General features: G+C 40.7%; 1 protein-coding gene and 1 pseudogene across 7 annotated transcripts in view; one reads left to right on the top strand and one right to left on the bottom strand.

Annotated features, from left to right (window-relative positions):
* STON2 (stonin 2) overlaps positions 1 to 20,573 on the bottom strand; it is a 145,539-nt gene that overhangs the window by 28,711 nt on the left and 96,255 nt on the right. The gene's annotated exons all lie outside the window — the stretch shown is intronic.
* LOC129496293 (gametocyte-specific factor 1-like) lies at positions 15,635 to 16,219 on the top strand (annotated as a pseudogene).

Genomic DNA, 20,573 nt, shown 5'->3' with positions numbered 1-20,573 from the left:
TAGAAATGACCGAAGAGGGGATGTCTGTGAGCCTGTGAGATTCCGCCCCATGCCAAGGTCATCACTAGCTCAGCAAGTGTCTGTTTATTTTTTAAAGATTTATTTATTTATTTTAGAGAAAGAGATCATGAGTGGGAGATGGAGAAAGAAGCTCAAGCAGACTCTATGCTGAGAGTGGAGCCCAACATGGGGCTTGATGTCCAGACCCTGAGATCAGGACCTGAGCTGAAACCAAGAGTTGGATGCTTAAACCAACTGCGGACCCAGGTACCCCCCTCAGCAAGTATCTTTAAATTACATGTTTTAAATCTATTCTTCAAGTAATAGGTTGAGACTATTACTTCAGCTTTCAATAAAATTTTGGAGGAAAACTCAACCCACATAATTCAGAGCAGAAGGACAAAGTCAGTAGAGCAAACAGTACAGATGGAAGAAACAATGTACTGCCTATCCTGCATCCCTCCCTTACAACGTCGGGCAACCACTTCACAACCGAACCTTTTGGCCCTCATTCATGTCTTCATCAGTCAAGGTGCCTCACCCCTGATGCATGGGACCCAAGCAGAGTCAGATACTTGTTGGATATATCGGGTAAACTGACTCAAGCACAGGCAAATAGTGGGAGCTGAGGTATTCAGGTAGAGGCACTCTGAAGAGCCTGCACATTCTTGCTGACTTGAGGCTTAATGTTGCCAAGGTTCCCCCCCCCCCCCAAATCTGTGGGAGAAAGCAAAAATGGCCTCCGATTCTCCCTTCCTCTCTCTCCATACTCTTGGGCAATCCCTTCCCACATGGACTCTGAGCTGGAGCATGTGATTTATTTTAGTCAGGATCAAATACATCACAAGCAAAAACTTGAAAGGTTTTTGCAGCTTGTATGCTGGGGCCTCCCCTCCTTTGCTGTACTTAGAACCCCAAGACCATGATAAAGTAAGCCTGCAGGGGGATAAATAAGCGTGTGGAAGAGAAGCAAGGTATTGTAGCCAACCAGGCAACTGACTGCAGGCCCATGAGTGAGCCCCTGTGGCCATCAGCTTAGTCTAGCACTCACTGGGAACTGCTTAGCTTGCCAGGATTGTGCATAATGCAGAAACTTAGCTAAATAAACAATTGTTGGAGGTTGAGGGAGGGTACTAATTTTCAGTGTGGTTTTTATGTAACAGAAAAAACTGATATACCCACTTCCTGAAGCTCGAACTTTCAGCTTTTCTTCTTCTTCTTTTTTAAAAATATTTATTTATTTATTTATTTATTCATGAGAGACACAGAGACAAAGAGAGAGGCAGAGACACAGGTAGAGGGAGAAGCAGGCTCCATGCAGGGAACCTAACGTGGGACTTGATCCCGGGTCTCCAGGATCACACCCTGGGCTGAAGGCCCCGCTAAACCGCTGAACCAACCCGGCTGCCCTTCAGCTTTTCTTCTGATTCTGTAAACAACTGTATCCTTAGAATAAATTCCTTTTGCTTAAAGTTAGTAAAGTTGGCTTCTGTTGCTTGCAGTCCAAATTATTTAGTAGCCAGGCAGGAGACAGATGACAAGATCTTTGTAGGAACTGTGGGCAGATATAAATTTCTAGAACCTTCCACACTTGTCTGGCTTTTGAGCCAAACTATTTTGGTGCTCTTCTCTACTCTTCCTCATTCTTTTCACAAGGAAACAATAATATTCTTATTGCTTAAATAATACAAGGCACATATTTCAAACTCTGGTAAGGCTGGAGGGGAGGAATTTTAAGACTCTTCTCTGATGGAACTGTCATCTCTAGTCTCGGTGACCCTAGGCATAAACAGGTGGGAAGTGGAGAGGCTCTAACTGCACTGCCAAGTGGTCAATGGACTGTGGTTCTAGGCTGGTTCATATCCTGGCTACTCCATCTATTAACACTGTGACCTTGGGCAACCTACTTAAATGTAATAATAGGGCTGTAGTTTCTTCAACTGTAAAATGGAGATAACAGTAATATTTACCCCCCCTTTTTTAAAAAAAAGATTTTATTTACTTATTTGACAGAGAGAGTGAGTGAGAGAATACAAGCAGCGGGAGTGAGAGAGGGAGGAGCAGGCTCTCTGCAGAGCAGGGAGCCCAATATGGGGCTCGATTCCCAGGCCCCGGGATCATGACCTGAGCTAAAGGCAGAGGCTTAACCAACTGAGCCACCCAGGCGCCCTGAAACAAAAGGTTTTATTTCTAGTCCTGGCTCTGCCACAAACTTGCTATGGTCTTGGGCAGGTCTCTCTGTGCCATTTCCCCACCTGTAGCATGGGACAACCATAATCTCTGTTCTAGTTTTGGAGCAAATATGAAATAACACATATGAATATGTTTCTAAACATTTGAAAGTGCTTAACTGCTGTTTGGTAAGGTCTATAATTACTATCCAGATATTGAGGTAGTTCTAGGTTCCAATAAATCCTACAATTTCTCATGCTGTTTGAGTAGGTCCTAGCTAGGCAGTTATTGCATTTGAGAGAGAGAGAGACAGACAGACAGACAGAAATGCAAAAAGCAGTCTTGGAATAAAGATTTATTTACAGATATATTAAACCAAAACCTGTGTGTTGAGAGGCCCAGTTACATATCAGATCAAAGAGGTCATAGCCTTTTCAGAAGTCTCCCAGAGACCATCAGTATTTCTGAGAGAGTAAATAAAATCAAGTAAGCAGAGACTAGGGGAAAGTGGAAAGCCAAGAGCACACTCATACCTTTCTGTATCCTGAGCTGACAGGTGCCGCTTAATTGACATGTTTCCCAACTGTCCATAGGGACCAGGGTTGAGTGTCCTTTGCCTCAGCTGGGGATAACTCGGGATTTAAGGCCTAGTGAATCTAATGCATTCACATGTGAATTCATTTTAAAGCACACTGCCTTTTTTTTTTAATATTTTATTTATTCATGAGAGAGAGAGAGAGAGAGGCAGAGACAGGCAGAGGGAAAAGCAGACCCCATGCAGGGAGCCCGACAAGGGACTTGATCGCAGGTCCCCAGAATCAGGTCCTGGGACGAAGGCAGTGCTAAACCGCTGAGCCACCTGGGCTGCCCCAAAGCACACTGCTTTTTATAATTGTTCCAGGCACCAAGTTCTAAAATAAGTAACAATTTGCTTCTGTAATATAAAGATGAACTTTGTTTTTTATAAAGATTTTATTTCTTTATTTGAGAGAGACAGTGAGCATAAGCCAGGAGGAGAGGCAAAGGGAGAAGAAGAAACAGACTTCCTGCTCAGCAGGGAGCCCAGTGTGGGGTTCAATCCCAGGACGCCAGGATCACAACCTGAGCTGAAGGCAGACAGTCAACCAACCAAGCCACCTAGGTGCCTAAAGATGAACTTTTTTTTTTTTTGAGACTTTATTTATTCATAGAGGAGAGAGAGAGAGAGAGAAGCAGAGGGAGAAGCAGGCTCCATGCAGAGAGCCTGATGTCTCCAGGATCACGCCCTGGGCTGCAGGCAGCACTAAACTGCTGCACCACCTGGGCTGCCTTAAAGATGAGTTTTAAGGAACAAGTTATATTTTAGAGAATTTGGATGGTGCAGAAACACATAAAATTAAAAGCTGAGATACCTCGGTGGCTCAGTTGGTTAAGTGTCTGACTCTTCATTTCAACTCAGGTCATGATCCAGGGTTGTGAGATCGAGCCCTGAGTCAGGTTCCGTGCCGGGTATGGAGCCTGCTTAAGATGAAATAAAAACACCTGAATCTTGCTGCCACCTGAGATTATTGATGTCACTGTGATAGTGTTTCCTTCAGGCTATCTCACTGTGTGCATGTATGCATTCATGAATACACACCTATCTACCAAGTAGGGATAATTTTGGATATACAATTTTAGAACTTTTATTTTCTTTTGCTTAATATTTATAGATGAGAGTTTTCATGGGACAATATTTAAACAGGCAGTGTGGAAGACAGTAAGTGCCAGGAGTTGTTGGCAGTATCTGACCAACCTGTTGGTATAAGCATTGTGTATGCTAAGAGAGTCTGGAGGGCAGTTTGTATTAATTCCAGTACATATATGCGATGTCTGGTTGCCTCGGTGGGGACATGCAGGATATGTGAAAAGTAATAAACTGTAAGAGTGGATAAAGAATGATAAATGCTGATAATTTGTTTCATAAAGTAAATGTGATCCCACTGACATTTAAAGTCAGAGACTTCAGTAGACAGAGATGAGGTAATGGGATCAGGATTTCTATTTTCAATTCTGAAGCTTGCCTGCCTGTGACATGCTGAAATGTTGACAAACATGCTGCCTTCCACTCTTTAAAAATAGTAACCTTTGTTTCCTACACTGTGGGCATTTCCTAAGGTCAGACTGAATCTCCTCTGCAGCTGGACACACAGCCAGTTGGTATGTGTGGCTATTTGTTGCCACTCCTTTGTATAAGTGGGGTAAGTCAAGCGAAGGACATAAAGGTAGAATCATCTGCCCACCTCAAAGCATGAACCTGAGTTATATTATAGAGCAGTTTGCACAATATAAAACAGGTTTGCTTCCTCAAAGACTTTCCAAGAGCATGCACTGCACAGCACAGGGATTTCTATCCTATCTTCAAGAGCAGGCTGGGGCAAAAATACTAGTCAGCATTTGATAAAGGTTGTTAGCAAATAAAGAATAAATAGTCCCAAAAAAACTTAGGAGGACCTAAATTAATCTTAATCTAAAACCTTAAGATTTCCAGTTAAGATTAAGAAGGGGCAAGGCGTGTGTCAGTGGAGAGAAGCACAAACATCTTTAGAATCAGGGCAAAACTGAGCCAAGGAAAGAGATCTTTATGGTGTTTTTCTTCAAAGGATTTAATTTGGGATTAGATTGCCTAAACCCACACAGCCCTCAGTGACTTCTGGAGTGTGTATGGAGTTCTCTGGTGACTTGAGGAGTAGACTTGAGGTTTTAGGGCAGGCGAGGGAGCTGGAAGGAGAGAGGGATAATAACCTACCCCCATCTCCATGTTCAAGACAGCAGCAGTGGCTTGGCTAACGCTCACCAATCATGTACCGTATGCCAGGTACTCTGCTAGAACTATACTGAAACTCTTGATTTGACCCTGGAACACTGACATAAGGTAGGTCCTCCCTTGGGGACACTGAAGCATGGAGGTTGGGTGGGCCAGAATTTGAACCCAGGAAGTTGGAACTTACGACCCTCAGCTTGACCACCCTGATGTACTCCAGCACTGACTGCAGCTAATTTCTGTAAAACTACCTAATCTTGACCAACTTACTCAATTTCCAAGTCTCAGTTTCTTCACTTTCAAAATGGATAATAAGGGGCACCTGGGTGGCTCAGTAGGTTAATCATCTGCCTTTGACTCAGGTCATGATCTCAGGGTCCTGGAATTGAGCCCCACACCAGGCTCCTTGCTCAGCAACAAGTCTGCTTCTCCCTCTCTCTCTATGATCTCTTGTACTCTCTCTCTCTCAAATAAATAGAATCTTAAAAAAAAAAAAAGGATAATAAAAACAATCTGGTCTACCCACCACAACATGGTTGTGACAACCAAATGAGACATGTGAATGCCACTTGTAAAATATGGCATGCTATCCACTTTAAATTAGTTTCATTAGTACTCATAAAAGAAGAGAAAGAGGGCATTTATTCATTTTGAGGTGTGTTCTTTGCTTCGTAGCAACATTTTAATTTTAATAATCAATATAAGGCAAAGGAAATAACTGGTATTCATTAGTAGCCACATTAAGTATTAAGAAAAAGCAGAAAACATTCCCTATATCAGGAATCTGTGATCAGAAAGAAAAAAAAAAAAACCTGATTATTTGACAAGGCAGTGACTTAGAATGGCTCTCTGGGGGGGCTCTGAAGCTCCAGGAATAAAGCCTGCTCCAGCTGGCAGGCAAGTGACACTTCCTTTTCTGGAAGTGGAAATGAACTCTTCAAGGATTTGTAGCCCTCCAGATAATGACTTCCTGTTCCACAAAAACAAAGCACAGCAGCTGGAAATCACAACCTATCTCTGGTCCCTATTCCACATTTTAGAGCTATCATTCTCAATCCGGGCTGAAAGAGGATTCTCCACCTCCAGTCCTCTAAATCCTCCACTGTTAATCGGATGGACAAAAAAATGCCAGAATTTAAAGCCACTGTTAGGAAAAGTTACCTTTGAGCAAAATCACCCTGGACCCAGACCAATCAGCTGGAAGTCATTAAACTCTCAAGCAGGGCTGAAGTCTTTGATCTATACTTCTATCACAGCACACCCAGGCATGATCTCTTTGTGTTTACTTTCCCACTCTGGCCACTACATAACAGCCTTTTGAACTGAATTGTGCTGGGAACTTCGTCTAGGAGCCCAAAGTTGGGAAAGAGGAAAAAATGAACATCTCCAGAAATGAAGTGATATAGAAGGGTCAACCAAGGAAGAGTTTAGTCATATACTATGACATTAATTTTTTTCAGCCAATCTATACATGTTCAAGTTTTATGACAAAGTATGATGGGCAGAAAATACAGTACTTCTTATATAGGAGGCTGACACAGAATGAAGGTGAAAATCACGTTTAATGTACTCAGGAGGCAAGAAATGAAGTCATAGATGTAACACTCCTCTTTCAGGTGCCTTTGAAGTAGCCTTCAAATGGAGATTGAGCATTGTGGTTTCACAGCACAGTGTTAACATTTTATTAAAGCCCTGTGTACAATCAGTCCTGTGATAATAATATTTTAAAAAGAAAAATAGTGACAGTACAGTTCTGCAAGGGGACAGCTTTCTCTCTACCTGACCAGAGAGTACCATAAAACCTAGAGTACAGGGATGCTTGGGTGGCTCGGTGGTTGAGTGTCTGCCTTTGACCCAGGGCGTGATCCTAGAGTGCCAGGATCGAGTTCCACGTCAGGCTCCCTGCTTGGAGCCTGCTTCTTCCTCTGCCTGTGTCTCTGCCTCTCTCTCTCTCTCTGTGTCTCTCATGAATAAATAAATAAAATCTTCTAAAAAAAAAAAAAACCTGGAGTACAGAGAAAAGTTTGTTTTCAGTAAGAATTGATAGAAATGGATCTAAAGTCTACTAATCTGTAATCTCATTAATTACACAGAAGGTTAAAAACTTTCTTTTAACACAAGCAGTGCATGTTCACTGAAGGAGATTTAGAAGATACAGGCAAGCAATGGGGGCGGAGGGGAGGACCCAAAGTCCCACTTTTACTGCCACAGTAAGAGACATCTTAGCATCTCTGCTATTATAAGGGTTGATGGGGCAGCCTGGGTGGCTCAGCGGTTTAGCACTGCTTTCAGCCCAGGGTGTGATTCTGGAGACCTGGGATGGAGTCCCATGTCAGGCTCCCTGCACGGATCCCTCTGCCTGTGTCTCTGCCTGTCTCTCTCTCTCTCTCTCTCTCTGTCTCTCCCTGCCCCCCTCTGTGTCTTTCATGAATAAATAAATAAAATCTTTAAAATATATATATGTAAGGGTTGATGAAGGAGAAATTGAAAATAACAATACCCAAAAAGTGTCCACAAATTAAATGTAGGACTCAACTGGGATTCATGGGACACAAAACTGTGCATGGCACTAGGATCTGGTGGTCACTTTAAAATACGTGCCCAGGCTTCTATTCTCTTAGGCAACTCCTCTGAACCTCCCCAGAATATTACAGAAGTTATTCACACATGCATAGAATAATGTGTTGTACAAGTACCTTGTGAGCCCATTGCAATAAATGAAGAAAAAGTAAAATTTAACAGCCATTAGCAATAAAAACTCTCAGTATAAAGAAATGGAAGACCATTTCCTCAATCTGATAAAGAGCATGTATACACATACAAAAAAAAAAAACCCACTTCAGCTAATATCATAATGGTGAAATATCAAATGCTTTCCCCCAATCTCATCACATCTATTCACTATTATAATGGAATCCACACATATGGCAACAAGGTAAGGAAAGGGAAGGAAAAGCAAAGGAATGAGGTAAAGCTCTCTGTTGGTGGCATGACTGTGTACTCGGTAAGTCCAAAAATATCAACAAAATCATAGGAGCAATGAGCAAATGCAGTAAGGTGTCAGGATACAAAGTCATTACTTAAAAACTAATTGTATATCTATATGCTAGTTAAGCAGTGTCTTTGGCTCAGGCTGTGATCCTAGGGTCCTGGGATAGAGCTATGTGTCGGGTTCTCTGCTGAGCAGAGCAGGCAGCTGAGCAGAAGCCCTTTCCCTTTGCAGCTCCCCCTACTTGTGCTCTCTCTCTCAAATAAATGAATAAGGGATCCCTGGGTGGCGCGGCGGTTTGGCGCCTGCCTTTGGCCCAGGGCGCGATCCTGGAGACCCGGGATCGAATCCCACGTCGGGCTCCCGGTGCATGGAGCCTGCTTCTCCTTCTGCCTGTGTCTCTGCCTGCCTCCCTCTCTCTCTCTCTCTCTCTCTCTCTCTGTGACTATCATAAAATAAATAAAAATTAAAAAAAATAAATGAATAAAATATTTAAAAATGAATGAATGCTAATAACTGGAAAATGAAATTTTAAAAAATTACAGTATCATAAAAATTTCAAATACACAGATATAAATTTAATAAAAGATATATAAGACCTCTATGCTTGAAAGCTATAGAACTCTGAGAGAAATTAAAGAAGACCTAAACAATGGAGAGAGTTCATGTTAATGGATTTGAAAACTCAAAATGTTAAGATGAAAAATTTTCTGAAATTGAACTATAGAGTCAATACAATTCCAAGCAAAATCCCTATACTTTTCCCCTCCTTCAGTAGAAACTGGTTAACTGTCAATTTTTATTAAATCCTGTTAATAGGATAATCTGGGAGGAGAAAAATGTTGGAGGGCATACATTACTAAATTTTAAGATTTACTATAAAGACTTAGTAATTAAGACAGTATAATAGGAATGACAGATTAATAGAAGAGAATAGAGAATCTAGGAGTAGACCCATACATATATAATTATTTAGGTTCTGACAAAGGTGCCGTAGAATTCAATGGGGGGAGGAAAGTTCTTTTCAGTAAATGTGCTGGAACAACTAAACATACATATGGAAAAAAAATCGACCTTAATCTTTTCCTCTCTATCTCTGTCTATATATTTTGGAATTAAACTGAGAAAGATCATACATCTATATGAAAGCTAAAACTACAACACTTTGGGACGCCTGCGTGGCTCAGCGGTTTAGTGCCTGCCTTTAGCCCGGGGTGTGATCCTGGGGTTCCAGGATCAAGTCCCACGTCCAGCTTCCTGCATGGAGCCTGCTTCTCCCTCTGCCTGTGTCTCTGCCTCTCTCTGTGTGTGTATCTCATGAATACATAAATAAAATCTTAAAAAAAAAAAAACTATAACACTTCTACAAGAAAACATTTAAAAAAAAATCTCATGACCTTGCAGTAGGCAATGATTTCTTAGGATACAAAAAGCATTACCATGAAAGAAAAAAATTTAATAAATTGCATTTTATCAATTTATTTATCAAGATATCACTTAAACAGTTAAAAGGTAAGTTACCAAAAAATGACTTACATCCAGAATAAAGAATTCCCACAAATCAATAATAGAAAGAATAACCCAGTAAAAAAAAAAAAAAAAAAAAAACAGGCCCTTCATTAAAGAAGCTATATGAATGCCCACAGAGCACATGATAAGATGTTCAACATCAATGGACACTAAGGAAGTGTAAATTGAACTACAATGAGATACTATATGTCCACTAGAAAGGCTAAAGTTGTAAAGCATGATAATATAAAGTGTTACAATAATATCTAGTTACAACTAATATCTAGTTACAACTAGAACTCTCTCCTATTGTTGGTTAGGAATATAAAGAGGTAAAATCACTTTGAAAAATGGATTTAGCAGCCTCTAATAAACTTACACATTCACCCAGCTTATGACCCAGCAATTCCACTACCCTGTTTATATGCAAGAGAAGTGAAAGATATGTCCAAAATAGATTTGCTCAAAAATGTTCACAGCAGCTTTATTCATTATAGTAAAAAACTGGAAACACTCCAAATACCCATCAACAAGAGAATGGATAAACAAACTCTATCATATTCATATAATAGAGTACTACTGTGGCGATAAACCTAAGTGTACTATTTAGACATGCAGCAACGTGACAAACCTTAAAACCACTACATGAATCTCAAAAGTCACTACTACACCATCACTTAACCCTGGCTTCATCAGTTCATTAATCTCATATCAACCCTATAAATACTATTATCCATCAGTTTTAATAATGAAAAAGATGCAGAGGAAAAATAATATCCAAGATTATTATATTTACTCATTCATCAGTTCATTCAAATTTACTGAGGATATACTGTTTGCTAACAGGTGGTTGTGTTGCATGCTGAGGCTAAAATGTTAGCGAAACTAGACACAAGTTTTTTTTTTAATAAATTAATTTTTATTGGTGTTCAATTTACCAACATACAGAATAACACCCAGTGCTCATCCCGTCAAGTGTCCCCCTCAGTGCCCGTCACCCACTCACCCCCACCCCCCGCCCTCCTCCCCTTCCACCACCCCTAGTTCGTTTCCCAGAGTTAGGAGTCTTTATGTTCTGTCTCCCTTTCTGATATTTCCCACACATTTCTTCTCCCTTCCCTTATATTCCCTTTCACTATTATATTCCCCAAATGAATGAGAACATACACTGTTGTCCTTCTCCGATTGACTTACTTCACTCAGCATAATACCCTCCAGTTCCATCCACGTTGAAGCAAATGGTGGGTATTTGTCGTTTCTAATGGCTGAGGAATATTCCATTGTATACATAAACCACATCTTCTTTATCCATTCATCTTTCGATGGACACAGAGGCTCCTTCCACAGTTTGGCTATTGTGGACATGGCTGCTAGAAACATCGGGGTGCAGGTGTCCCGGCGTTTCATTGCATCTGAATCTTTGGGGTAAATCCCTAACAGTGCAATTGCTGGGTCGTAGGGCAGGTCTATTTTTAACTCTTTGAGGAACCTCCACACAGTTTTCCAGAGTGGCTGCACCAGTTCACATTCCCACCAACAGTGCAAGAGGGTTCCCTTTTCTCCGCATCCTCTCCAACATTTGTTGTTTCCTGCCTTGTTAATTTTCCCCATTCTCACTGGTGTGAGGTGGTATCTCATTGTGGTTTTGATTTGTATTTCCCTGATGGCAAGTGATGCAGAGCATTTTCTCATGTGCATGTTGGCCATGTCTATGTCTTCCTCTGTGAGATTTCTCTTCATGTCTTTTGCCCATTTCATGATTGGATTGTTTGTTTCTTTGGTGTTGAGTTTAATAAGTTCTTTATAGATTTTGGAAACTAGCCCTTTATCTGATATGTTATTTGCAAATATCTTCTCCCATTCTGTAGGTTGTCTTTGAGTTTTGTTGACTGATCCTTTGCTGTGCAAAAGCTTCTTATCTTGATGAAGTCCCAATAGTTCATTTTTGCTTTTGTTTCTTTTGCTTTCGTGGATGTATCTTGCAAGAAGTTACTGTGGCCAAGTTCAAAAAGGGTGTTGCCTGTGTTCTCCTCTAGGATTTTGATGGAATCTTGTCTCACATTTAGATCTTTCATTCATTTTGAGTTTATCTTTGTGTATGGTGCAAGAGAGTGGTCTAGTTTCATTCTTCTGCATGTGGATGTCCAATTTTCCCAGCACCATCTATTGAAGAGACTGTCTTTCTTCCAGTGGATAGTCTTTCCTCCTTTATCGAATATTAGTTGACCATAAAGTTCAGGGTCCACTTCTGGGTTCTCTATTCTGTTCCACTGATCTATGTGTCTGTTTTTGTGCCAGTACCACACTGTCTTGATGACCACAGCTTTGTAGTACAACCTGAAATCTGGCATTGTGATGCCCCCAGATATGGTTTTCTTTTTTAAAATTCCCCTGGCTATTTGGGGTCTTTTCTGATTCCACACAAATCTTAAAATAATTTGTTCTAACTCTCTGAAGAAAGTCCATGGTATTTTGATAGGGATTGCATTAAACGTGTAAATTGCCCTGGGTAACATTGACATTTTCACAATATTAATTCTGCCAATCCATGAGCATGGAATATTTTTCCATCTCTTTGTGTCTTCCTCAATTTCTTTCAGAAGTGTTCTATAGTTTTTAGGGTATAGATCCTTTACCTCTTTGGTTAGGTTTATTCCTAGGTATCTTATGCTTTTGGGTGCAATTGTCAATGGGATTGACTCCTTAATTTCTCTTTCTTCAGTCTCATTGTTAGTGTATAGAAATGCCATTGATTTCTGGGCATTGATTTTGTATCCTGCCACGCTACCAAATTGCTGTATGAGTTCTAGCAATCTTGGGTAGACACAAGATTTAAATCCAGTCCCTCCACTACGCAACACGGCCAGATACCGTGACAGGCCCTACATAAAAAAAAATGAGTAAGACACTATCATTGCAATTAGGATACAATAAGAGTGTTCTTATATGTATATGCAATGTGCTATGTGAACCCAAAAAGGGAAATGAGAATTCTGCCTGAGTTGGTTGAAGCCAAACTGGCAAAGGGGCAGACATTTCCATCGGTAATACAACAGCAGACAGAATGCTTTCAGGGCTGAGAAAGAGTGGAAAGAGTTCGAGATTTGGAACTCAGTCCACCTGGTTGGGATGCTAGCTCAGTATTACCATTTGTGAAATGTGAGCAACCATCCAACAACTTGACAGATGGTTGTGGGAATTGGAAATAATAACTAGAGAGCTAAGCACCTGCAGAAGAAGCTCAATTTATAGTAGCTTTTTGTTTTTGAACAAATAACTGTTGTTAGTCATACTGCCAACAGACATCTCCTATTGTAGATGGTGTGTCAATCTCCAGAAAGGCTTACCTCTCAAAACAAGAATATGATTGCCTTTCTAAGGTTGAAAAGCTTAAGAACAGACCCTAAACCCATAGTGATTTGCTAGCTTTTGATCTCCCTCCTCACCTGAACATGACTTGTGCCCAATATACACCGTGGGACTATGTTAAGTAGAGCGGACTATCTCAGTTTGAGTGGCTTATACACGGTTAGAAGCCAGGACCCAAAAACCCTTGGGCTAGTGGCAACAGCAGCCACTCCGCCTTGTTCCTTTACACATGAAACCACTCAGAACATGCACTTTATCGCTGCCTCCTCTGTGCCCAGCTCAGAGCAATACTCACTTTAATCTGCATCTGGTATCCCTATCAGCCTACGGATTCCTAGAACAGAGGCTAGAGGTAAGCATTAAATTAATCTGAAAGAGACAGTCTGGTAAGGGAGGACCAGAATGGCAGAATTTTCTCAATATGTAGAGGCTCTTCCTATGGCGGTTGCATCCAAGATTTTAATATAGATAATGAAATAGGTTCAGATTCCCTTCTGATGGCAGAGCAAGTTAGTGCTGCTGAATATTAAGCCATTTACAAAACAGGAGGTCAGAAGTTGTTTGTGAGGTTGAGTGGCTCTTTTATGGACATTTCCAGGCAAGCCAGAATAATTACAGCAAGAGTGGCCCTGGCACCAACTTCTCCTAACCACATAGGTTTTTATATGTACACAGTTGACTGATGAACTGACGCAGAAGGGTGTTTACATTATTTAATCATCAGAGCAAACACTGCAAACAGCTCTACGAGGAACACGGCACATGGGAGAGAGCAGGCTTGCACTGTACTAAAAATAGGCTGGGGGCAATGTTGGGCAAATTATTTCAGTTCTCCAAGCCTCAGGTCCCTCACCTATAAAGTGGGATAACGATGCCCTGCAGGATACTGAGAGAGTTACAGATAATGTAGGCAAGGGCCTGGCATAATGCCTTGCATGTGTGTACCAGACACCTAATAAGTGGTTGCTTCTGTTATCATAATTAATGTAAGGCATGACCATCTATAATTCTGGGGGAGCCAAGAAGATATATGCTACAAATTGATTGCTTTTGTTGGAGAGAGGCCATGTTCAATGGCTTTCAGCTTGCTTACATGGAAGGGAGTTCAGGGAAGGGTTTGTGTGAGATGGGGAAGGGGTGGGTGAGTGGAGGGACAATAGGAGAGACAATAAGGGGAAAGAAGGAAAATAAATAGCTTTCAGAAGAAGCACATGTATCTTGCTACTAGACTATAGCTATTCGAAGGCAAGGTCCATGTCTTATTTTATGTTACTTTTTTATTCTGTTTTTATTCATTATCACAAGCTCTATGGTTCTAACACAATACCTGACACCCAGCAGACACTCGGTAAATGTTTACTGATGCACACCTGGATCGGATACTGACTCTCACTCCCAGATGTGGCTGTGACTAAACAGGAAAAGGAAACAGACAGTGGTGGTGTGGGACAATTGTCAAGCTGTGGTTCTGATAAGCAGAAGTGCCCTTTGTCCCAGCAATTGAGTCACTGTGCCATCACACTGACAAACTGTGACAGGTTCCATTCACAACACCAATAATGACATGAGGTCATTCCCTCAACAAAGCAATAAGCCCCAGATAGAGGCTCCAAATCTTAACAAGGGAAAGGTCTTTCCCAGTCTGTCACCTTCTATTCCAGTTAGAACATCTGGTACATGAAATGTTTTGCTGTGCTGTCCTGTCCCAGACCTGCTGTTCTACATATACTTTGATCATTAACCCTCATGACAACACTATATAAGATATTAAGTATAGTTGTAGGTGAAGAAAATGCAACTCATAGAGGTAAAGTAACTTGCCTAAGGTCAAATATTAACCAGGCTTCAAAATCAAATGGTACAACACACACGCAGAAGGGTGTACATATCAAAAGTTTCCACATACCGAGTACATTCACCTAACCACTACCAGAGGAAGAAATAAATCCCCTGGTACCCCTTTGTCACGCCCCCTCCAAAGGCAGCCCCTCTTCTGACTTCTCACAACTCTGAGTTTTGCTGGGAACACTCTAACCTACAGTAATTTCTTCTTCCACTGAATTCTTAGGTTTTCCTTCTCTGTAATTTCCTGATACCCTCTTGGAGTGTCAATTATTTGTTCTGTTACAGATCTTGTCCGTCTTTTTTTTTTTTAAGATTTTATTTATTTATTCATGAGAGACACACACACACACACAGACAGAGATGCAGAGACACAGGCAGAGGGAGAAGCTGGCTCCATGCAGGGAACCTGATGTGGGACTCGATCCTGGGTCTCCAGGATCAGGCCCTGGGCTGAAGGCTGCACTAAACCACTGAGCCACCCAGGCTGCCCCATATCTTGTCTGTCTAATTATGATTGTTATAAGCTCTTTGAGGCCTGGGTTTTACACTTCTTTACATCCCCCAGCACACCAAGCATGGACAGATGACTCTACAATATATGTACCTAACAGTTACTTTCTGCTTTCTGTCTACCTGGTGCTGTAATAAGCACTTTACCTGGATTAACTCATTTAATCCAGCCAACAACCCAGAGAGGTAGGTACTGCTACTATCTTCCTTCTATAAGTGACAAAACTGAGGCCCAAGGTCCTATAGTTAGGGAGAGAAAGTCAGGATTCAACCCAAGCATTGTTACTCCAAGGCATGCATGAATAGGGAGGTCTTTCATTACCCTGTTCTCTTTTCATAAAATTTTTATTCAAGTATAAGACACACACAGAGAAAAGACAACATAAACCACATATTTAAAGTTCAATGCATTTTGGACATAGGGAAAAAAGCAACTATGGGGAGAGCGTGTCTCAACCATGCACTTGGACTCAGCTCCTTTATTTCCAACACTGAAGAAACTTAACATCAATTCCCCGGACCCTGAAAAGCTATTACAATTCCCCTGTATGGTAAAAACCACCAGATTAGGGTCTGCAGGCTTCCTTGTTATTTTATCAAGAGGAGGAAGAATCATCCTGATGTCACAAACAAATTGGTTATTTGTCCCTTCAACACTCACACCACTAGGTTCCTTGGGCCAAAATCGGTCATGATATCTCAAGCTGTGAAGATAAAAGTTATATTGAGCAGGATGTTTGTTGTCAACCAAACCAGGAACCTTGGACAAGAGATGCTGGCTGAGAACACATGGCAGTACCCTCCTGGCAAGGAAGACTGGGATAAAGATATGTGGGAAGAGACCAGCACCCCCATTTGTCTGGGGGCATAGCCAACTACTGTGGCAACAACAGTCATGCAAGCAACATAGTAATGGGACATAAGAGTAACCTGGCTGCAGGCATGTGTGTTCCCAAGTCTCTGCTGTATGTCCTGCCATGGAAAAACAATGAAAATGCCAGTAACTAAATAGCTATCTCATCAAATGCCAGACCCTAGAAGACTCTTGCTTCTTCCTGCTACCAGTAGGTTTTTCTTTCTCCTGATTATAGGAAAGTAACCTGTTTGTGACTTTCTAACTGACAAATACCTTTTATATTTCCTCCCTACTTTGAGTCCTCACTCATTTGATGCAAGAAGGAACCCTCAAACTCAGAAGAACTATCTCAAAGCATCAATGTAGACAGCATGAGGAAAAAAAATTTTTTTTTAATTAAGCTGAATGGGTTTTTACAAAATGAAGACACCCGGATAACTCATACACAGATCAAGAAACAGAACATGATCAGCATCCAGAAAACCCCTTACTGCCCCCTTCTAGTCACTAACTGCACCCCTAACTCCCTCAGGCTATTGGCTATCCTGACTCTTCACATCATGTATTAATTTATTTATTACTGAACTTTATATAAATGAAAATTGTATAGTATGTCTTCTTCATAGTCATAGGAGTCACCTTACTGCAAGTGGTATGTTAATTTGCATTTCTATATCATATTGAATTTTCTGTGATGTGTATGGATGTGATATGATTTACCCATTCTGGTGTGGATGGACAGTTGATAGACTCCAGAATTCATTAACTATAGCTAGTGTAATGTGAACATTCTTATATGTGCCCTTTGGTACATAATATACATGCATTTTTCTTGAATTTGTAACCAGGTATGAAATTGTTATGTCAGTAGTATGCAAAGTTAATCATACCAACTTACGTTCCCATCTGCAGTGTTTGAGAGTTCTGCTCACTGTAAATCCTTGCCAACACCTAATATTGTCTGTCATTTTCATTTTATTTATTTAAGATTATTTGAGAGAGTGTGTGTGCGTGGACACACGCACATGCACATGCCTATGAGTTGGGGAGAAGGTAAAGGGAGAGAATCTTCAAGCAGACTCTCTGACGAGTGTGGAGCCCGACATAGGGCTCGATCTCACAAACCATGAGATCATGACTTGAGCCAAAACCAAGTGTCAGAGGCTTAACCAAATGAGCCACCCAGGTGTCCCCATGCCATTCTAGCTATGATGGTAGGTGTATAGTAGTGTCATATTGTGGCTTTATTTGGGCTTTCACTCATGCCTATGAAGTTGTACACCTGCTAGGCATTTGGATATCTTCTTTTGCGAGTACCTTTCCATTGGGTGGTCTGCTGTTTTGGAGTTGTTGTGTAGGAGCTCCTTATATATTCCAGATAGGAGTTCTCTGTCAGATAAATCTATTGTATCACACCTTGAGCCAAAGGCAGATACTCAGCCACTGAACCACCCAGATGCCCCTAGAAATTTTTTTAGAGGACAGTTTATTGGAAGGATATGGAGGACCAGGGGAAGAGTGTGCTCAAAGAACTGAAAGAAAAGCAGAAATCAAGCTAAAAAGCCATACTCAGCAAGTGGGGAAGAACAGAATCTGGGTCTCTGGCAAGGACGCTCAGATGGTTTCTTCTAGTGCTGTCAACCATTTTCAGTTTCATTTCCTTTCCTAAAGAGTAAAATTCCAAAGAAAGAGCTTTGTGGTGGCTTAGCTTATTAGCTTATTAGCTTGTGTGGCTTTGGGGAGGTTAGAGCCTTGCCTGGCAGCCCCACCAGTCAGTCTCTAAGAAGGCAGCTCCTAAAACATGCAGTTCAAACAAGACTCAAAAAGTTCTAACTATAAAGGAAAAATTTGATAAATCAGACTACATTGAAATTAAGACTATCTGTTTACCAGTAAGTACTATTCAGGGAGTTAAAAGCAAGCTATGTTGTGAGAAGAGATACTTTGGCTCAAGGTGTGATCCCAGGGTCCTTGGATCAAGTTCTGTTTTTTGTTCTTTTTTTAAAAGATTTTATTTATTTATTCATTATTCATGAGAGACACACAGAGAAGCAGAGACACAGGCAGAGGGAGAAGCAGGTTCCATGTAGGGAGCCCGATATGGGACTTGATCCCGGAACTCCAGGATCACACTCTGGGCCGAAGGCAGGCACTAAACCGCTGAGCCACCCAGGGATCTCCCCTCCCCGCCCCCAAGGAGTTCTGCATTGGGTTTCCTGCAGGGAGCCTGCTTCTCCCTCCGCCTGTGTCTCTGCCTCTCTCTCTGTCTCTCATGAATAAACAAAATCTTAAAATAAAAAAAATATAAAAATTCCTAATTAGCCAGAGTCTATTTCTGTTGCTTACAACCAAAGGATCCTACTGATTCCTTCATTCACTCTCTCTATATTGACAACCATACATTTTTATGTATGTCACTAAGCACAAAAGTAAAGCTTGACTAGTCACACTGTGCAAACAAGAACTTTCACCTTCTTGAAACTCAGTCTTCATCCTTTCAAGACCGAAGTATGATTTTTAGAAACGATGACCTTTCTAACATCCCAGGGTTGGTTCTGCAATGACTCTCACATTAGGAAAAACAACAGCATTTCAAATCATTGGGTCCCACGAAAATGAAGAAGGGGAAATCTAGCTACAACTGCACATTCTACAATAAAGCAGACAATAAAAAGGTACAATAGAGCATTATCCCCTTAAGGTATAAAGCAAAGACAGCTCTGCAGCTGTGCCTAAGAATGATAATTACTATCTTTTTTGGCTGATGGCTATAATAATGAGTACTGATAAGTGGGAGAGCTAACAATACTTTGTGTAGAATATCATTTAAATAAGGAACACTTCTAAAAATTAAATTATCCTGAATAGGCAGCATGGCAGAAGGTAGTGACAGTCCATAGAAATACTGTTATAGCTGGAAGGGTGTTTGGGGAATCATCTCAATAATCAGGTGCTCAGACCCTTCATGTTTCACAAAAGAACATGGGCCAACATTAACGGGAGAGATTTTTAAAAAACAAACAGAAATTACACCTCCAAATGAATCTGACCTGGCAAGTTATACACATATTGCATTCATGCAATTTTAAAATTAGGCCTTTCTGGATTGTAGCTTTTGGAAATGTTTCTAGAAACTATGGTGTTTTCTTCAGCATGACCTTAGTGGTGGCAAATCTTCCTTCCTTGAGGTTAACTGGGTTTGATTTCTCAAAAACATTCAAGACTCAGAGTCAAAGGTGGTGTGTAAATTTCTATAAATATATTTCCTTTTTTTAAAAAAGGGACAACACAACCCAGTGTGAGCTTTGGAGTTAGAGAAATCTGTATTCTAGACACTACCTGGAACACAGGACAGTTTACTTGAGTCTCAATTTCCTTATACATTAGGAGGGACTAATAGTCTTTCTGATGGGTGTGGTTGGTAAATGAGATACTGTATCTGAAGCTATTATATCTTTAGCTTTTATTACTGTGACTAAAGAAAGAGAATGCCTTTTGTCTGCTGAATGTAAATTGGTTCTGAAAGGACTTCACAAAAAAAGTTTACCAATTTTAGGCATCACCATTAGGGAATGATAAGACTTGCAATGTCTCTGGAATTATGTAATCCAGCTCAGACCCAGAAATTATTGTTTTTTAAAAATTATTTATTTTTAAGACCTAGAAATTATTTTTAAAAAGACTCTAAGAACAAAACACAAGTACTAAAGTTGGAGCATTTACTCACAGCTGTGCCTCTTGGTGTTGGAGAACCTAGATCCTCATGCTCTAACTCTGAATCCATCCCTAGCAATGCCCATGAAGGAGCCCATGAAGAAAGGGGAGCTACTGGTGCAGGGAAAATTGAAAGAACTGAAAGAGGAAAAAGAAGTTCTCCAAGGAAACCAGACTCACCCAGAAGTCTTCTTTTACCCATAGTCATATACACTAAGGGACTATGGGAAGATCAGGGGCACAATGGCTGCTTTAATAGGCTGCGTCTTCAAAATTTAGAGGGCAGTTTCTAGGGTGGTGCTAGTCAGATAGAACAGACTGGTCTTCTGATAGTCAAGCTTTATTTAGTTCAGGAACCTGATTAACAACCTTTCCTTGGTAGTTGCCTAAAACCTTACTGTGCTCTACTTCCATAGGAACAGAAATAGGTCATCAACCACCTAAAAAATCTACCGTGACCCCTTAGTGTCCTTATCAATAAAATGAGAAAAATCACACCTACCTCACAGTACTATGCAAATTAAATGAGATCTCACGAAAAGCATCATTATGGTGTTTGATGCATAGCAGCTCCTTGATAGGTAAGTAATTATTGGCTTTAAATGAAGAAGGAAATGTCAAATGTTGCATCTAAACCACTAAGAAGATAATCTATATAGATCAAGAGAAAAATTAAGTCTAGCCTAGATAATTCTATAATTTGTTGTATCTTGGTTTTGAATAATTGGTATCTTGAGTGTGTATTTTCTCCAAACATCTTCTCTATTTTTTTGTTTATCTATATAACTTAAAATTTTCCTTAGTTAAAAGACTTAAAAATCACATAA

This window comes from Nyctereutes procyonoides, unplaced genomic scaffold (genome assembly GCF_905146905.1).
Source record: "Nyctereutes procyonoides isolate TBG_1078 unplaced genomic scaffold, NYPRO_anot_genome, whole genome shotgun sequence".
NCBI lineage: Eukaryota > Metazoa > Chordata > Mammalia > Carnivora > Canidae > Nyctereutes > Nyctereutes procyonoides.
This window is presented reverse-complemented; position numbering and strand designations above follow the sequence as displayed.